Consider the following 20,008-nt stretch of genomic DNA (forward strand, 5'->3'; position numbering starts at 1 on the left):
AAATGTGTAGAGTTTCTGAAATAAATAAAGAATGTGCTTGAGTTGAGGAGTCAACTCAGCAATAAATTTGACAAGTTTAACTTTGCCAATAGCGATAGCTTTCTATACCTCTTCTATCATTTATGCAGTGAGCTCTTTGTCTTTTAGCTTTCTCAAATACTCTGATGCATCTACTCTAGATGTCTCTATCTTTGTTAGGAGTTCATCCAATTGAATGTGGATGGCTACATCTGTTGATACTGTAGCTTCAGGTAGCATATCTATTAAGAGTGCTTTCACCTTCTAAAGTACTTTATTTTTCTTTTGAATGGCCATTTGCTTCTCTTGTTCGGCCTTTGATTTTCATAGTTCACCGAAATCAATGAGTGCTTGCCCCTTTAATTTTGATATGTCTATATTGGGCAACACTACTGGTTTTGACAAATCAACTTTAAAACTATGCTTTTTCATCTTCTTTTCTTTACCTTTCACCGATGGAACTAAGACAAGGGCTTGTGAGGCTTGATGACCCTCGGTAGGTTGCTCGGTAGAGGCAACACTTTGATCGGTTTCTTTAGCCTCTGTAGAGTCCTTTGGTGTCTTGGTACTCGGTGTCTCAGTTTCAACATTTGTAGTGCTAGAAGGTGCTTGAGATGTTTGTTCTTGAGTAGTACCTTCTCCTGTTGTAGACTTGTTACCTTCGGTGCCTTGCTCCATGTCATGAGGGGTTTCGGTTGAGATAGGTTGATTGACCAGTGGATAAGGCTGAACTTGTTCCAAGACTGATTCACTAGATACAAGTTTTGCATATGCATTGCCTTCTATCATTTCCTATTCCAGTGCCTCTGTATCCATGACATCTTCATCTATTTGAATGGTGTCAGCAGGGTCTCGTTCGGTAGTATCAGGACCGTGCTCGGTGACATCAACAATTTCAACTGTAGCTTGCTCACAGGCATCCTTGACGTTAAAGATTTCCTGCCACTTTGCTTTTGTCTCATTTTCCACTTCAATATACACCCCATTCATCAGTTTTAAGGCTCTCTACTTGACAAGAAACTTTGAGTTGTAGTTTGTCAGATGTTCCTTTACTTCAGCTACTGACATGTTAGAAAATAGATGAACCAGACTTCTCTCTCTGATCTGTTTCTCCGAGTCCATTGCATACTTCCACCTTTTATCAATATGCAAGTAAAGTTCTTTCGGAAGTGACTTAGCTAGTTCCAATGGAGCTAGCCGGAATTTTAGAAGTGTGCAAATGACAGCTTCTTCAATTTGTCTCTTCTCATCATTATTCCTGGTTTCATACTTGACATATCTAAATGATCCAAATCCTCCATATTCTTTCAGATTAGCACAAAAAATTTCAACACTATGTATATTTACCTTCTTGTTCTTGACAATTTGGAATTTGCTTGCATCCTCTTATTCGGTATCACTAGACTCTTTTGCCAAAATGAGTCTCCGAGTAGATTTCTTGTATGTCTTTGTTACCTTGGGAACAGTAACACTTTTTGATTTCTTACTCGGTGAGGCTGCAGATGCTCTTGTGTTAGGTCGCTTTGGAGGTGGAGTCGGTGAGGCCTTTGATGTGTCCTGTTTCTTTCTCTTCAACACTTTACCCTTAGGCAATTCATTGCTCAGTGTTATTGCTGCCTCTTGGGCTTCAGATTCCTCTTCGGTAATGGCAATGGTGCCTTTGACAGGTGTAGAGGAAGAGTCTTCTCTAAATTTCTCTGACAATGCCTTTATCATTTTTGTTGCCTTCCTTGTAGCTTTGGGTACTACAATGTTCATCTTTACCTTTTCCTTTACTTCCTCATAGGTTCCATACCTTATCTCAGTAGCATGCCTTGGTAATGTAAGAAATGCATCAATTTTCTATTGTGTGATCTCAAAATCAATTTCATAACCCATTGGTGACAAAGATTGAGTCCTAGGTTCCACAGCATTCACATAATAGTAATCGGTGTCAACTTCAAAACATATATCATTTTTGTATTTCTCGACTAGCTGGGGTGGAATCCTATATCTGTTATGCATTTTCTCTTGAAATTTACTGAAGTAGTCATCCATAACATCATTGAAATTATCACCTAACTCTTTGATGAAGTCATTAATCTGATGGGTGATTGGTCGGTGTAGTTCCCAAACAACTTTATCGACTGATGGAAAGAATTTTTCAAAATAGAAAAACATGCATACCAGTAATGATCCAAACTTTAGAGTATTAGCCGAGTTGTTTTTCTTCGGCTTCTTGATGGTGTTCAGATTTTTCAAATAGGTTCTTTAGCAACACCTCACATAAATCAATTTTCATTCCCTTTTTCACAATTTTGTAAGCCAGGTCTACTGCTACACAGGGTACACTGTTTTCCCTTGCCGATTGGAAGAAACAGTAGCCTAAAACTCTAATGGCAAATTTTAGTTCTTCATCTATGACATTGTTTAATTTTAATCCTCTGCAATCAGATTCCACTCTGGTTAAATGGATCAATTCCTTCTGTGATATCATCTTTTGGGCTCGGGCATGATCATAAATGGGGTAACCGATAATCAGATGAATGATTTCCTTGGTAATCTTGAATGGTTGCTCTTCTAGCCACATGAAATCATCGTGAACTCTGCTTAGAACAAACTTGACCCACTGGGGTTTGAACACACGGGGATAGGTTAGGGCTTCAATTAATCCCTTGATCTTGATGTGCTCATACTTGCTGTTCAATTTACCATCGGTGCACAACTCATCATAGGTGTCTTTAATTTCAACATGACCGAGTTCTTTAACATGACATTTGGTGAAGAATCTCACATCCTCGACTAACAACACTCTATCTGGGATGAGTGAAAAGGTGGTTTTGTCATCCGGTTAAGACGCAACTTTGGGAGTCAAAGAGTATTTTAGTGAGGGCTTCTCTAAATTCTTGATAACTATGGGATCTTGGATCTCCAGCGCCTTTGTAGATTTCAGATAAAAAGATAACAAAGAATCCTTAGGGTTTCAGGATTTTCAAATAACTGACGCTTTATACTTAGCAGATAATGGCAACTAGATAAGATCGGTAAATCAGCTTAACAATGCATTGAGATTGATGTAAATACCTTGAATTTGCTTTGTAGGAGGTTTTGATCGCCTTGGATTCGCTTTGCTCTGCTCTCTCAAAAACTTGGTAAGTTGAAAATGACCGCGAAAATGCTTTTAAGTAGTACACCATATGCCTTATTGAGCTCTATGCGGGTTAGGTCAAAAACATTAAATGCACTCGGTTCCACTTTTTTCGCTTTAACCGACTAACCAAACTTCCTTCATTCACCGACTTGACAGGTTTCCTATATTCACCGACTTGACAGTTTTCCTGTATTCACCGACTTGACAGTTTTCCTATATTGTGCTTCAAAAGACCTTGATAGAATTTCAAACTTACTAATACATCTTTGATTATGCAGATTTGAATTAAGTACATGATAAAATAGGAACTGTTAAGATTTAACCTTGAGAGAATGCAGTCCCTTCATACCTTTACCGATTAATTTGGAATAGGTGCACCTAACTCGGTAGGTAAGGTGCTTTCTTCATTTAACACAATTTCCTTCTTTTTCCAAATCATCTTTAATTTTTCTTTTATTTCTTCAGTGTCTTTTCTAGGTTGATCTCTGCAATCTCCAGCTAAGTGTCCAACTTTGTGACAATGAAAACATGCCATACCAGGATTTCTCCATGATCTTCGGTTGTTCATTCTAAACCTTATAAAACAGTTGGCACTTATATGTCCATACCTTCCACAACATTCACACCATATCCTTGTATTGTAATCCCATGGTATTGTAGAATACTGTCGGTAAGGATGTGTTTGAGTTCGGTAACCTCTAGCATTTGCTCGGTGTGCAGACCACATATAGTTCTTTTGCTTAAGCCAGCACTTCTTGGTACTATGTCCATATCTATTGCAATTTTTACAAAACCCTTTGAATTTTGCCTTCTGATAATTGTTTACAGACTTTATCCTATATTGATTAGATGTGTGACCATATTTATTGCAATTGTAACAATAACCTTTAGACTTAGTGACATTTGGTTGCTTACCTTTTCTGATTTGACACATGCTGGCAGTGTGACCTTGGTTTCCATAGTAGTTGCAAATAGGCTTCTTTCGTTTGATGTTATTCTTGTTTCCAGCTTGCTTTGATGATTATCCTCTCTCGGTAGTATGAATTCCCTTCTCGGTAGAGTCTTTTCCTTTGTAACCGAGTCCTGCATCTTTGTTGGGTCTTCTTGTATTCAGTTGTTCATCCAACATTTTTTATGCTTCATAACTCTTCTTGAGTGTTTCTTTGGATTTTTTCTCTGATTCAAGTTCATTGGTCAACCTTGATACTTCAAGTTTCAATGCTTGATTCTCATCATTTTTCAGAATTGCTTCATGATGTGCATAACCTAGTTGATCTAACAGATTTTGTTGAATTCCAGTCAACCTTGTGATTTCATCATTCTTATCAGATACTAAGACTTCAAGTTGTTGTTTCTCTCTTTCTAGATCTCTTACTTTATCCTCGGTTGTCCTCAATGCATCAAGATTTTCAGTCATCTGTGTGCTGAAATGTTCATGTTCTCTTTTCATTACTTTCAGTTGATCAGCCAGTGCTTTATTCTTTTCTTTCAATAATCTAATCATTTCTTCAATTTCTTCAGATATATTTTTCTCAAATGATGTCTCAATTTGTTCCACTAACTCTTGAGAGTCCTGCAAATCATCAGATAATCTTCTTCTTACTTTCAGAGATTTTTGCATTTGCCTTTGCATGTCCGCAATCACTTGATTAGCATGATCCAGTTTTTCTTGCAGATACACAATCCTCTGAGATTGTTTATAGCCTTCCATTGATAGGATCTTTTTCTTTAGGCAGTTAAACCCTTTTCAAAGATTCAAGCTCTGATACCAATTGTTAGGCCCAATATGGAAAGCTAATGTATTAAGAGGGGAGGGGTGAATCAGTACTTCAAAACTTTTCTTCAATAATAACTTTACTGTTATGCATAAACCGAATAGTGCAGTAACATAATATAAAGCTAAAACAAATAGATAACAATCATACATGATTCACTCCATAACACATATATTTTGGATACGCAGAAACTCTTGGTTAGAGAGAAAAACTACAGTGGGGATGGCACCCACAACTTCACTACTGCAATAATAAAGAGTGCTCGGTTAGAGCTACATGTTTAGCTATTTCTTATAGCTTACCCTATTAGGAGTAACAAGATCTGTTAGATCTACCTTGCTAAAGGATTTTACAACACTTCATCTAAATGTTGCACCTGGTTAGAGGCTTTACAATTTATAGACTTGATTAGAGTCTTTTACCCTGTTAAAGGTTTCTCTTACACTTCAAAATATTACAATAAATTCATTACAAATATCTGCAACTTTACATCTGGAATGTTATAGCAGATTAGAATGTGCTCAGAATAAGTTACCTTGCTTATAGCATACCTCAGTAACCCATATAGTAACTCGGTAAACCCTTCTGTTTACTCTGTTCTTCGACTGTTCTCTGAAAACCTTCTCGGTGACCTCTGTGTCTCTGTAACAGTCTTCTTACACTCATGCACACACACACACACACTTTTAATTCTTAACTCATGTTGTATAAATAGATCTCTTATGACGGTGATCCATTCATTGCTTCGATCTTACAAATTTATCGAATGAATAACCATGCAGATTATTTCATTGGTTAAATGACCTCAAAATCATACACAATCTTTAAGTGCAATTTCCAATGTGATAATGGTTAAATGTGCCTCGATCTTGTAACGCATTTTCATATGCATGTCCAGGTTCAATGAATCTGGTAACACGTTTCACTCGGTGTATATCAACTCAGTGTGTCATCTTTGTTGCTCGGTAGACATGAAATGATACTCGGTAGACAGCTCGGTGTATACTACGTTTTAAGACTTACTTTCTTCTGTAACTGACTAGACTGTGCATACTGACTGAATATCTCGTTAGAGATAACCGACTAGAGTATATAGAATAACTTTGACATGAAACTAATGGCAACTTGATAAGTAGTAACAATTAACTCTCTTTGATAATGAAGACATAACTATACCATACCAAAATTACATGAATAAGCCAGCTATAAATACAGATCATCAACCTTGATAACAAGGTCGGCTAACCCTAAGCCCATAAACCATAATTACAAAAACTTCATCACACAATACCACTGGACCAATATTATGATTTACATTACATAGCATGGACCTAATACAAATTCCCAAACAATTATATCCGCCTAAAATTATGCTAAGATCTATATCAACACATTTCACCAACCGGTAGAAACCCTCAGTGCAAATAACACAGAATAACCAATCGGGTTCAAATAGGATCACCAAATCATCACGCCAGCCAATGTGAAGCCACCAAACAATTAGGACACCATCAAGAAAGCCTTCATTACATTAGGAACCATTTCTATAAGCCGGACCAAAATCATTAACCATATCATCAAATATCACCGACCGGTAAAGCCAATTGATAATCCAGAACATAAGCGATAGCTTCCGGAGCACTAAATCATGAACCAACTGAATGTGAAAAGCATATAACTATCCTGAATAACCACCCAAAACTAAAACCAACAATCTGATCATACCGGATCAAAAACGGGCCAAAACCAAGTCTAATCAAAACAAGTCCAACCGGGATAGAAGCAACCAACCGGTAAAGAACCATATCCAACTGGAGCACAGTGTTGACATCAATGACAACACATAAATAATTTCAGCATATTGCCAACAATCTTGCCCTTTAGCATTGATGGCAACATTGAATGTGAAAAACATCCAAGTGCCAAGGAATGCCAAAGATCTCCCCAAACAATCAAGAACCAACAAAATATCTCTCCCCCTAATATTTTTTGTTTTTCACATGAACACTATCTCCCCCTTTGACATTAATGACAAAGGGTTGATGTCAAACCAAACAGCTTACTACTCCACCTAAGCAACATCATCATCCCATCAACCCGGATTAGAAGATGTTTCTGATAAGCTCACCGGATTGATGCATCCCTGCATCTCTGAGTCTCTGTCGGAGGGGTGGTGACCCCCAACTCATCTCTGAGATATTCAAAAGTATCTTTAGGCAATGGTTTTGTTAGAATATCTGCAATATGTTCCTTAGTAGGCGCATAAACCAATTTGACTTCCTTTGCTTCAACCTTTTCCTTCAAGAAATTATACCTTATAGAAATGTGTTTTGATTTGGAATGACATATTGGATTCTTTGACATATCAATAGCAGCAGTATTATCACAGTGAATAACAATAGGCTCATCATAACTTACCCTTATATCCTTCAACATTTGCTTCATCCATAAGATCTAAGTGCAATTTGTTGCAGCAGCTATATATTCATCTTCAACAGTAGATAATGAAGTACATGATTGTTTCTTGCTAAGACATGAAACCAACTTCTTCCCAAGAAATAATGCACCACCTGTAGTGCTTTTCCTATCATCAAGATCTCCTGCCCAATCTAAGTTTGTATAGGCACATAATCTGAAATCGTCATCCTTTGGATACCATAACCCATAATCTGTTGTTCCTGCCAAATATCTGAATATCCTTTTAACAGCAATATCATGACTTCCTCTTAGATCAGACTGAAATCTGGAAGACATACAAACAACATTCATTATATCTGGCCTGGTCTGAGTTAAGTACAACAATCCACCAATCATTGATTTGTATCTAGATGGGTTCACTCTAGAAGATTCATCTTTCTTAGACAATTTATAACTGGTTATGATAGGAGTACCAACAGGTTTTGAGTTTTCAAGACCAAATTTATTAAGAAATTCCTTCACCTACTTAGTTTGACAAATGATAATACCATTATCAGCCTAAGTAATCTGCAAACCTAAGAAAATTTTCATCTCTCCAATCATAGACATTTCAAATTCATTCTTCATATCATCAGCAAATTTCATGCATAGATTTTCTTCTCCTCCAAAAATTATATCATCAACAAAGACTTCAATGATTAGTATGTCATCATGCTCAATTTTATAATATAAGTTACTATCAGCATTACCTTTGCTAAAACCGAGTTTTGAAAGATATTTATCTAATCTAGCATACCATGCTCTAGGGGCTTGTTTCAATCCATATAAAACTTTCTTCAATCTGCAAACCATGTCCTTGTCCTTTGATAATGAAAATCCATTAGGCTGCTCAATGTAGACTTATTCTTCAAGATCTCCATTCATAAATGCATAGTTAACATCCATCTGATATACCTTGTAGTTCTTGTGTGCAGCATAGGCAAGGAATAGTCTTGCCACTCCAATCCTAGCAGCCGAAGCATAAGTTTCATCATAATCAACTTCTTCTTCCTATGAATATCCTTTGCAAACCAATCTGGCCTTGTTTCTTACAACTTGACCTTCCTCATTTAATTTATTCTTGAAAACCCATTTAGTTCCAATAACATTTTTATCTTTAGGCCTAGGAACCAATTCTTATGTTTTATTCTTTTCTATCTGATTCAATTCTTCTTCCATAGCTCTCATCCTATTTTCATCTTTACTTACTTCAATAAATGATTTCGATTCAATTTGAGAAATTAAACATACCACTTTAGCAGCTAATCTTCTTCTTGTCATCACACCTTTCATCTTATCTCCAATGATCTGATCTTTGGAATGATTCAGCTTTACATACCTAGGAGTCTTTGAATTATCTTGACTTTCTAACTCTTTCTACTCATCAACAGTCACTGTGAAATTTTCTGATGTTACCGGAGAAACTGGATCAATGCTCTAAATTAATTTTTGCGCAATCGGTTCTGATCTGACAATCTCATCTTTCGATCCATAGTCATATGATCTGATCTGATTATTACCTTTCTCATCCACTTTGACATTTATGCTTTCCATTATTCTATTCAATATTTTGTGATAACATCTATATGCTTTACTCTTAGTAGAATAACCCAAATATATTCCTTCATCACATCTAGGATCAAATTTCCCTAATGCATCATCTCTTCTAATATAGCATTTACTTCCAAAAATTTTGAAATATCTGAGAGTAGGAGTATGACCGAACCATAATTCATAAGGATTCTTACCGGTATCACCTTTTATGTGTACTCTGTTGAAAGTGTATACCGCATTATTAACAGCTTCTCTCCAATAGATATCAGGCAATTTGGCTTCCATCATCATTGACCTTGCAGCATCTAAGATAGTTATGTTCTTCCTTTCCACTAATCCATTCTGTTGTGGAGTTCTAGGTGGAGAAAATTATCTTCTGATTCCATGATTCTCACAAAATTTGTTGAACTCATCGGATGTAAATTCACCACCTTGATCTGATCTTAAACATTTTATCTTCAATCATGTTTATGTCTCAACCATAGCTTTGAAATTTTTGAATTTCTCAAGAGCTTCTGATTTTTCTTTCAAAAATGCAACCTACATCATTCTAGAATAATCATCAATAAGTAACATAAAGTATCTATCACCTTGAAAACTCTTAGTCTTTGTTGGTCCACATAGATCAGTATGAATAAGATCAAGAATTTTATTAGATCTATCATGTATGCTTCTGAAAGAAGTTCTAACTTGCTTACCCATTTAATATTCTCTACATACCAGATTATGAGGCTTGATAATCTTGGGCAAATCTCTTACAGCCTGTGTTGAATTGATCCTCACTATGCAATCAAAATTCATGTGACACATCCTCTTATGCCATAGCCAACCGTCATCAATCTAAGAAATCAAACAAGCCTTCTCATCGGAGTTCAAATGAAATATATTTCCTTTGGTCTAAGTTCTGGATGCAATTTCCAATCCAGATCTATTGATAATCTTACACTTTCCATCTTTGAATTGTAAATGAAATCCTCTATCCACCATCTAACCAGCACTCAAAAGATTATGCTTTGAACATTCAACATAATAAACATTTTCAGTATCAGTCTTACCATCCAAGGATATTGTTCCTTTGCCTTTGATCCTGCATGCCTTGTTGTCTCCAAATCTGACTAGTCCACCATCAAATTCTTGTAGAGTCAGGAATTTCCTCTTTTCGCCACTCATGTGATGTGAGCAACCACTTTCTATAACCCATTCATCATTCTCTTCAATTTTAGCAGCCAGGGCTTCCTCCTAAGTATGATTCGTATCAATGACAGGTTTCGGAGAATCATCCTTGATAGCAATAAAGACCCAATATTTACCGAAGACTCCATTACCGAATCCACTCATAGGTTCATCATCATCATCATCATCAGTAATACCAAAATCATCATCACCAGCATAGTAACATGATTTATCCTTATTCTTTCTAAATCTAGGTTTGCTCTGATATTCTAGATTAGGTTTATAATTCCTCATAAATCTTTCTTGATTCCTAGAAGCTCTTTCAGGACATCTAGAAGCAAAATGACCAATCTTATTGCATTAAAAACATTTAAAAGGAACCTTTCCTTCATACTTACTTCCAACTGGTCCTTTAGGGATTCTTCTGAAAATTAGGGCTTCCAACTCTTCAAGTTCTTTGTCTTCTCTCTCAATGTCTTCCAAAACTTTAGCATATAACTCCTTCCAGTCTATCTTCTGCTTACCAGAGGTAGATGCTCTAAATGCAGTCTCAATTTTAGTAGCACTTTGATCTCCAAGTTATTCAATTTCAAAAGCAATCCACATCCCAAGTAATGTATCTCTGGTAATAGGGTTATTTGACATTGTCCGGAGTTCATTTATTGCAGTAGCCTTCATCCTGTAAGTCAGAGGGAGAAATCTCAGAATCTTTGACACAACCTCATCCTCATTAACATTTCCACCGCAGCATTTGATTCCCATGACAATCTTATTCACTCTATCCATGAAAGAACTTATCTTCTCATCCTCTTCCATCTTCAAAGTTTCATATCTCACCCGGTAAACTTCAAGTTTTGAAATCTTTACTGCTTGGTCACCTTCATAAAGTGTTTCAAGCTTCAACCTAATATGCTTTACATTTTCCAACTCTATGACATTCAATAGCTTCTCATCTGATAGGGCACTTAACAATGCTTCTTTCGCTCTGACATCATTATCAGCTCTCTTCTTCTCATCAAGAGGTACTAGAGTTTCATAATTAGGATCATGAGGTGTATACCATTTCTCTATCATCTCCCAAACTTTAGATCTCCAAGACATCTCAGATGAATCTTTATTCGCTCCTTCCATATTTTGTAATTTGTACCATCAAATATGAGACTCTCCTTTCGGTAGGGATTAAATGTAGAAGTTGATGACATCGGATCTCTTCAAGAAGTTAAGCTTCTGCAGAGAGGACCTCGCTCTAATACTGATTGTTAGAATCTTTGATACCACTAATGAACTGGAGGAAAAATGAGAGGGGGAGGTGAATCAGTTTTTCACAAATTAAACAAATAATGCAGATTATAAACCATTTACCGGAGCACAATATAAACAGCACAGTGAAAGATAAAGCATGAAAGCACAGATCACACAACACCAATATTTTTGACGTGGAAAACCCGGTAAAGGGAAAAACCACAGTGGGAAACCCTGCCCACAGTCAGATAAAACTTTTGCAGCAGTATGTGAAATAATTACAATGGGGATTGCACTTGCAATCAAGCCAACCGCCTAGAGCTCACTGCTCATCACAAAAGGAAGTCTCACTGACTTACATAAACATCGAACTACAATCCAAAGAAAATGAACTGTGAAAATAGCATCTCCTAATGCTTGATATGGTTTTGGTTAAGCATAGATGTTTTCCCTGCAACTCTAAATCCTTCACAACCCTTCGTTGAATGATATATCATTGTTCGCACAATTACCTATCTCTGATAATGCAGACATAACCATACCATACCCAAATTACATGAATATTATCTATGTAATTATGTTGCTTGCCTTATTACTTGTTAACTCACCTACTACAGGCAGAAGGTAGGTAAGTAGAGAAGGTATGGATGTACACCTACGGTCTTGTGCCCACTTAAACGAAGCCCAATAAGGGAGGCATGTCTGGCACACGACGACGCGTGGTTCCTCGGGGTGGAAACAAAGTCCACTAAACCCTCTATTCTGGAGGTGAGCAGTCCCTCTATTCTTTTCATGATTTATCTGTGTTGTGGGTTTATTCTGCTCTTATCCCCTATTTTCTTGATTCTCTCCCTATGAGGGTTTGTACTTTTGTGGTGTTGGAGAGATGGTTTTGCTTCCTTGCTGAGATAAGGTTTTTTGGGCAGTGTGTTTGTTCTCCTTCTAAGCCTATTGAGGTGGCCCTTTCTCCTTTTGAGGTGGAGATGAGGATTGAGGGAAGGGTCTGGCGGGTGCTTCTTGTGGCACCAAAAGTTTTATTTGTTATTATGGTTTGGATTCCTTTTTGCCTTATTGAGGGGGGCCTATCTCCTATTGAGGTGGAGAGTTTAGGTGAGGATGCATTTTGGTTTTCTGTTCGTGATGTTGGCACTATGGGTTGAGGGAGCCCGTAAAAACCCTCTTTTTTTCTCTTGCAAACGGATGTGGCTAGTGGTTTTGATTGGATTTTTCAATCTGTCAGTATGCAATCCTCCTTATCTTATTGAGGTGATCATGTCTCTTTTAGAGGTGGAGAGTTGGGCTGAGGAAACATTTCGGCTACTTTTGTTTATGTTGTTGGTTTTGTGGGTTAAGGGAGCCAGTAAAAACCCTCTTGTTTTCTTTTACAGTTGGTTTCGAGAAGGCGAGTTGGATGCTAGCAATTTTAAAGGGCCCAGATTGGCCAATTGTGGTTTTTGGTTAAGGGCTAGTTGTGTTGTTGGTTGGTTGAATACTTTGTTACAGGTTGAGGGAATCTAGGAAACCCCTCATTTGTTGGTTCTGGGAGCCAGTTCAAAACCCATGATGAAGGATAGGGGAGCCTTTCAAAACCTCATTAGTCCAGATTGTGAGTATATGTTTATCTATTGTAATCTGGTGTTGTTGAAGGTGATGCGTGTCTGGATACACCCATGGAATCATCTGTAGGTTAAGGGAGCCTGTAAAACCCTTGTTTATGGGTTAGGAACGTATGTCTAGTTTGTGGTTTGGTTGTATGTATGTTGATGTTCTTTTCTTTTAGCAGTGTTGTAATGTGGGTTCCAGTTTGAAGCAGTCACCGGTGACGAGGGACCTCAAAGAGATCAATTTGGACCGGTCAGCAAGAGTAAACACAATGGAAATACAAAGATATGATGGAGGCAATGCAGAACAGATTGTTTTATTGCATGAAAATTGATTACATCCAACCGATGACAATCGGGTTACAGCAAACCGGCTCACAGACCTGGTAGAACATACAGAATAGGTCACAACCAGGACCTTGAATCGTGAGATCTATCTTCTACGCACAATCTAGCTACTTGATCCTCTGATTGATTACCTTCTAATGCGCAATTATAATTATATATATCAATCCAATCCAGTCGGCCCAAAAGGGATCAAAACTCGAAGAACAAGACCTAACGTGGAAAATAACAAGGTCAGCCTCCACCAAGAGATTCCTCCAAAAACTCCAAAGCATGAAACGTAGATCGCGGGAAAAGGTCAACCACATGTCAAGGAAAATTGAAATCAACGCCCAAGGCTCTGCAAGCTTTGGAAGGGGTTCTTGTAGATCACCAAAATAGGTCCAGGCAACCGGTAACAAGAACTGTCAACTGGTAACAAGAAATTGTCAAGGAAACCGACGGCGATATCTTGCCAGAAAATTATCCAAATGCGATGCAATCAGAAAGCAAGAAATATGATCAAGTCTTCAAGTAGAATCCAACTCCACAGGATCCGATGAGCCAAAACTAGGATACATAGAAAGGAAAACTAAAATTGCAAACAAAAAGCAAAACAGAAAGAAAATGTTTTTGGTTGATGCAAGATTGCTATGAACCCGGGATGCTCCTGCATCACAGATCCTGGTAAAATCTAAGGGTTTTGGGTCCCTTCCCCTAAAAACCTATTGTACGGAGTTTCTGGTCCCCTCAAAACCTGTTTACCCTTAATAAAAAACAAGGTTGGTTAAACCCTAAGCCCATAAACCATAATTACAAAAATTTCATCACACGATACCACCGGACCAATATTATGATTTACATTACATAGCATGGACCTAATACAAATTCCCAAACAATTATATCCATCGAAAATTACGCTAAGACTTATATCAACATGTTTCACCAACCGGTAGAAACCCTTAGTGCAAATAACACAGAATAACCAACCGGGTCCAAATAGGATCACTAAATCATCACGCCAGCCAATGTGAAGCCACCAAACAATTAGGAGATGATCAAGAACGCCTTCAGCACGTTAGGAACCATTTCTATAAGCCGGACCAAATTCACTTAACCAAATCATTAAATATCACCAAACGGTAATCCAGAACATAAGTGATAGCTTCTAGAGCACCAAATTATGAACCAACTAAATGTGACAAGCATATAACCATCCTCAATAACCATCCAAAATAAAAACCAACGATCTGATCATACCAGATAAAAAACAGGCCAAAACCAAGTCCGACCGGAACAGGTCCAACCAGGATAGCAACAACCAACCGGTAAAGAACCATATCCAATCGGAGAACAGTGTTGACATCAATGACAACACATAAACAATTTCAGCATATTGCCAACACATCTATCATATGTGAGAGCCTATATCAGTTTGCAGCTTCCCATGATTTGATTTGATAGTTTTTTGAAGCACCAAGTTTTAGGGTTTTGGAATAGTTTTATAGTGCATAACTCGGTGCCTAATGAATTTATGACCAAACCAATTGTTCTGCACAATTTTCCCTATGAAAATGTAATCCTTTTCCCATTTTCAAAATCCCAGGACCTCGTTTGATAATTTTTCAGCACCCAAACCAAATGCAATTTTTGATATTTTGTCATTGATGTTTGTTAAGTCTTTCACAATAGCCTCCTATGGAAATAAATATTTCACATCCAGATAATGTTCAAACCAAATCAATTGGTCCTTGCAATTATTTGTATCACCATGAACCCCTGTTCAAGTTTTCAAAGCCTCATCACTTCGTCTGATATTTTTTCCAAGTCCAAACCAAACACAATTTATTCATATTTGCAAACAACACCACAAAAATTTTCAGAATGCCAACTTTGAGAATTAATTTCTCGACACCTATTGATCATCGTGAGAACCACTTTGCAAACATTCTTATGTCACCTTTATATACATGCCTGGCAGTTTTTTGGACATCATTTGATATTTTTTCAGGGCTTCAACTTTTCTTAGATTGAATTGGTTTCTTAACACTGTTTGGTCAAAACAACTTTGGTGGCCAACTTGAGAGATAATATTTTGCAACGCAGGATGAATTTCTTAGAACCATTTGTTCTTGTGCATTCTCGAATTGAATATCTGCATGCCTATCAATTTCCATGGCTTCACAATGAGATTTGATCAGTTTCTTAAGGTGATTGTGGGAGGTACGGGCCTCATTTTGGTTAGAATGAAAAATGGCTGATAATAAATTTTTGGTAACAACCCGCTTCATTATTTTTTCTTCTGAATGCACACTAAATATGCCAGATGTTGTTTAAGAGTGAAATTTTAAGCCAAGCCCATAATGGAACCGACGCACATCATGGCAGTACATTCTATTTTGAAATTTGGTTTCAAATATTTTATTATTTAAATCAGTTATGATTTAAATGATAATGTTTATAATAAAAATACTATCTACGAGCAAAGGTATGAGTGCACTTTCCGTTTACTTGGATTGGTGATTGGCAATGGAAGGTAAAATTGATGATATTTTCCAAATGATTCAAATATATTTATAAACCTTCAAGTTCCAGCGCTTAAATTTTATATAGCAAATGGTTTGGATCGATGAGGAATGGCAGCTTACTAAGTGATGGAACCATATGAGATATAAAAATTTTAATTAGTCGGAATAGGTTGTTGGTAATCAAACGGTGACGTGATGGTTATCTCCAACAACACCTCATGGCTGACAACAAGTTTCAACTCCTCTGCACAATGTCGCTTCAAATCCAGAAATGGCTCTGAAATTCATCCAATTGTCTTTGTAAATTTCACCAGAAAGTGCCAAAACCTTTATAAATTCCATCGACATCTGCGCGAAAGGAATATATCAATGGCGTTGAGCAACAGAAGTACGGTTTTAGCACACATGCTCAGTAATAATGAAAGAGCAGACAGCGTCTCATCGACTATGATCAATGGGGATTACAGAAAAATGGGCATCCTCATGAAGTAACATATTCTTTCACCATATGCAACGAACAGGCCTCAAACCAGATCAATTCACATTTGCTTGCATACTCCCAGACTGCGCCAGTATGGGAGATTTTGAACAGTGTAAGGAAATCCGTCAAAGCATTGAAGATAGAGGAATTTCTTCAAATCTTGCAGTTGCAATTGCCCTTGTAGACATGTATGCAAAATGTTGAAGCATAAACAAGGCACACGTGAACTGTTTGACAAAATGCCTCAAAGAAATGTGGTGTGATGGACTGCGATGATTGTAGGATACGCACAAATTGGATTTGTTGAAAAGGCTTTAGAAACATTCAAGCGAATGCAATTGGCAAGTGTAAAGCCAAATTTCACAACCTTTGCCAGTGTCCTCCCTACCTCTGCCAAAATGAGAGTGTTGGAACAAGGCATGGACATTCATCAAAGGATAACGGAATACAGAGGAGGTCACTAGGCTCCATGAATAATCATAGCCTTAATCTGCAACATTAGGATCAATTCATCTAATTCCTCAAAAGGCATATTACTTATAAATTGTGATTCTTTTGTATCAACAAAAAATCATCTTGAATTTGGACCTACAATATTAAACTAACAATATTAAAAACATTTTTGAAAAGTTTGTCAGATAAAGAAGACTCTCCTTTAGTGAAAAATAAGGGTGATTCTTTTGCACTAGTAAATAAAGACCATCAAACTAGCAATGCTAAAAGCATTCTTGAAAAGTTTACTAGGCCAAGAAAATTATTCTTTAATCAAACCCAAAGATAACTAACAACTCGTTTGTAGATGGTAAGAATTTGTTAAAAACTAAATATGTTTTACTTACATTAACATTTTAGATATAGTGAATCATTGTTAAGATGAAAACAAACTATTGAGTACTCAATATAACTAGCAATGTTTGTGGTATAAATATGGTGAATTGAAAAGAGAGATATATGTGGTAAGAGCAAATGCATACCCATTCTCCATCTTGAGGATGTGTTCAACCACCATTAGGTTTTATTACAACTATCATCATAGTACCTAGTGTGATCCTTTTTCTTGTTTCATCAAATCCTACATAACGTTCTAAATAAGTATGTAAATCATTGTGGTTATCAAATGGGTGATCACCTTCTCTTACTACCTTTTCTAATTAGTTTTAATTCACACTACAACTACCTCAAATTTAAGGTTTAATGATGTTGTTTTAGTTTTCTCCCTTAATCAATCATGCACATTTTACAGTATTCCTCTTTCCTCGACTTCCTCTTTTGCTGTACAACCTAAACAAATGTTCATGCATTCAAACAAAAACATAAACAACGAATCAATGCACAAATGCACATTGTAGCCACACACTTTACATCTACAAATTCTCACCTCTCTAGAACTTATTCAATTATTGTTTGTTGGATAACCTAAACATTTTTCTTGGGCAATCAATCCATATATCACTTTATACTATTGCCTTCACTTTTTTATTCTACTTAATGTTATGATTAAGTTCCCTTGATTTCTTTTCCAACATACACATAATTAATGTTTGGATATTTGGTTTCTTTGGTTTGGTAAAACTCTCTTGAAGCTTTTTTATGCTATATTTTGTGATTATCAAATTTAGAGGGGATAATATAATCTACTTTTTTTTTTGCTTTACTATGTCCCTTTGTAATGTGAACCAGGGTCTCAGTTTTGGAAACTGGTGCCATGGGTGAAGAAGCTAACACACATTTTTTAATTTATATAAGATATGCCTTTAAATAACTTCATATAACTACAAATTTCACACTATAGAAACTATATATAAAGAAAGATTAATTATTTCACTTACAAAAAAAATTTAATTTCTTCACGTATCTTTTTTAAGAAACTTATTCATAAATGATAAATCCCATAGTAATTTTATCCCATTGAAATCTACTTATCCATAAAACATCTAATCACGCCTTGAAAAGGGTCAAGGCTGAAGATGTTGTCTTCAATTTATTGGCCTTGACTGTCTAAGAAATGTCTCTCCAAGACCCTTCAATCAACACTATGCCTAATAATACTCGTTGGTACATTCATTTGTTTCATCCATGAGTAAACTGTAAACATCTTCCACAGAAAGGCTCAAGTCTCCATCTATCATTTTAGTAAAGCCCCACATTTAACATACCTCCATTAGTCAGAGTTGTTGTACACCTTGTCACAAAATGGCCTTGATCAATGATCTCCTCGTAAATATTTCTAGCCCTTTGTTAAAATGTATTCAATCAAAAAATTAAGCTATCATACTAAAACTTTAATTAATATAGTAAAATTGAGTATGATATATTTAAAATCTTTGTTGTGCATTTCCCTTAACGAAGGAATATCCACAAGTAACCTCTATCATACCTCAAGACCAAGAAAAAATTGTAATAACCTGGTATCATTCATATGGCCAACTCCCCCTCACACCATGTAATGAGCTCTCATTGCTACTTATACTAATACAAACTATATCATGAGATAAGTGTAGAAAAATGCCACTATCCATGGCATGGACTATCAATCAATTCTATCATGTTTTTTCATGTAATGGAATGTGGCTATTTAGATTCTTCAAATGAATCTGATTATTTCAAATAGAATGAGAAAATTTACCAAATTTTAAAAAATTGTTGAATAACATCTATATCCAATTATATGTTACAATGATTATTTGTACAAATCAAAATTTATTGACATCATTGATAACATAATACAATTTGTGTAGTTGAGGTAAGTCACTTGCCAGGGTTTTAGTGAGTTTAATTTTTTGAATTTGTAGTTGGTTAGATCATTTCTTTATTGTGTTTTATTCTCTTTCCAACATCTAGCTTATCACAAACACAAGTAGAAAATATCATCAAATAATTTGAGTAAATTTTTGTAAGTCTTTTGTCCATCATGTTTTGTTGATTAAAGACATAATAAGAAAAAACAAGGTAGCTTCAAATCATTCCAATTTATACTAGACGAAAAGAGTAGTATAGGTACAAAATTATTATCAAAACATGTATAAATTTGAATTATCATATAAATAATTATATAACATTAAAAAATATTTAAATATTATTTTTAACTTCCTATGGGCGTTTCCCATGAACCTCCTCCTATAGGTGCATGTGCTAGTTTTATATATGATTGAAGCCTCCCGCCACCCCGCAGAGAATGAGGGGAAAGGTGGAGGAGTGTAGGCGATAAAGCGGGAAGCCTACCGCCATCCCGCAGGAGTCAGGGGTTTAAACCCTAAAAGAAATGTCACCCCCATCCCATGCAGAGTGAGAGAAAAGTGTGGAAAGAAGTGCGGTAGAAGCACCCTAGCAAAACATGCCCTTGGAAAACTATGATAGCTTTGCTCTGGTTGCCGCCTAGAATGAATCAAGAGATGTCATATACACAATATCGGCTTATTGAAACCACCGAGCTAATGCAATCAGCATACAAAATTCCAATTTCACAACCTTTCTCAGTATCCTCTCGTGCGTCAAATGGAACCTTGGAATAATTTATGAATATCCATCAAAGCATCAAAGGTAGAGGAATTTCGTGGATGTGTATGTAAAATATGAAAGCAAAGACAAGGTATGTGCACCGTTTCAAAGAAATATCATCGCATGAGATTCGATGATTGTAGGATATGCTCAAAATGAATAAGTGAAGCGGCTTTATAAACTATCAATCCAATGCAATTAGCAGGTGAAAAGCAGAATTCCACAAC

Source organism: Cryptomeria japonica, chromosome 10, assembly GCF_030272615.1.
Source record: "Cryptomeria japonica chromosome 10, Sugi_1.0, whole genome shotgun sequence".
Taxonomy (NCBI): domain Eukaryota; kingdom Viridiplantae; phylum Streptophyta; class Pinopsida; order Cupressales; family Cupressaceae; genus Cryptomeria; species Cryptomeria japonica.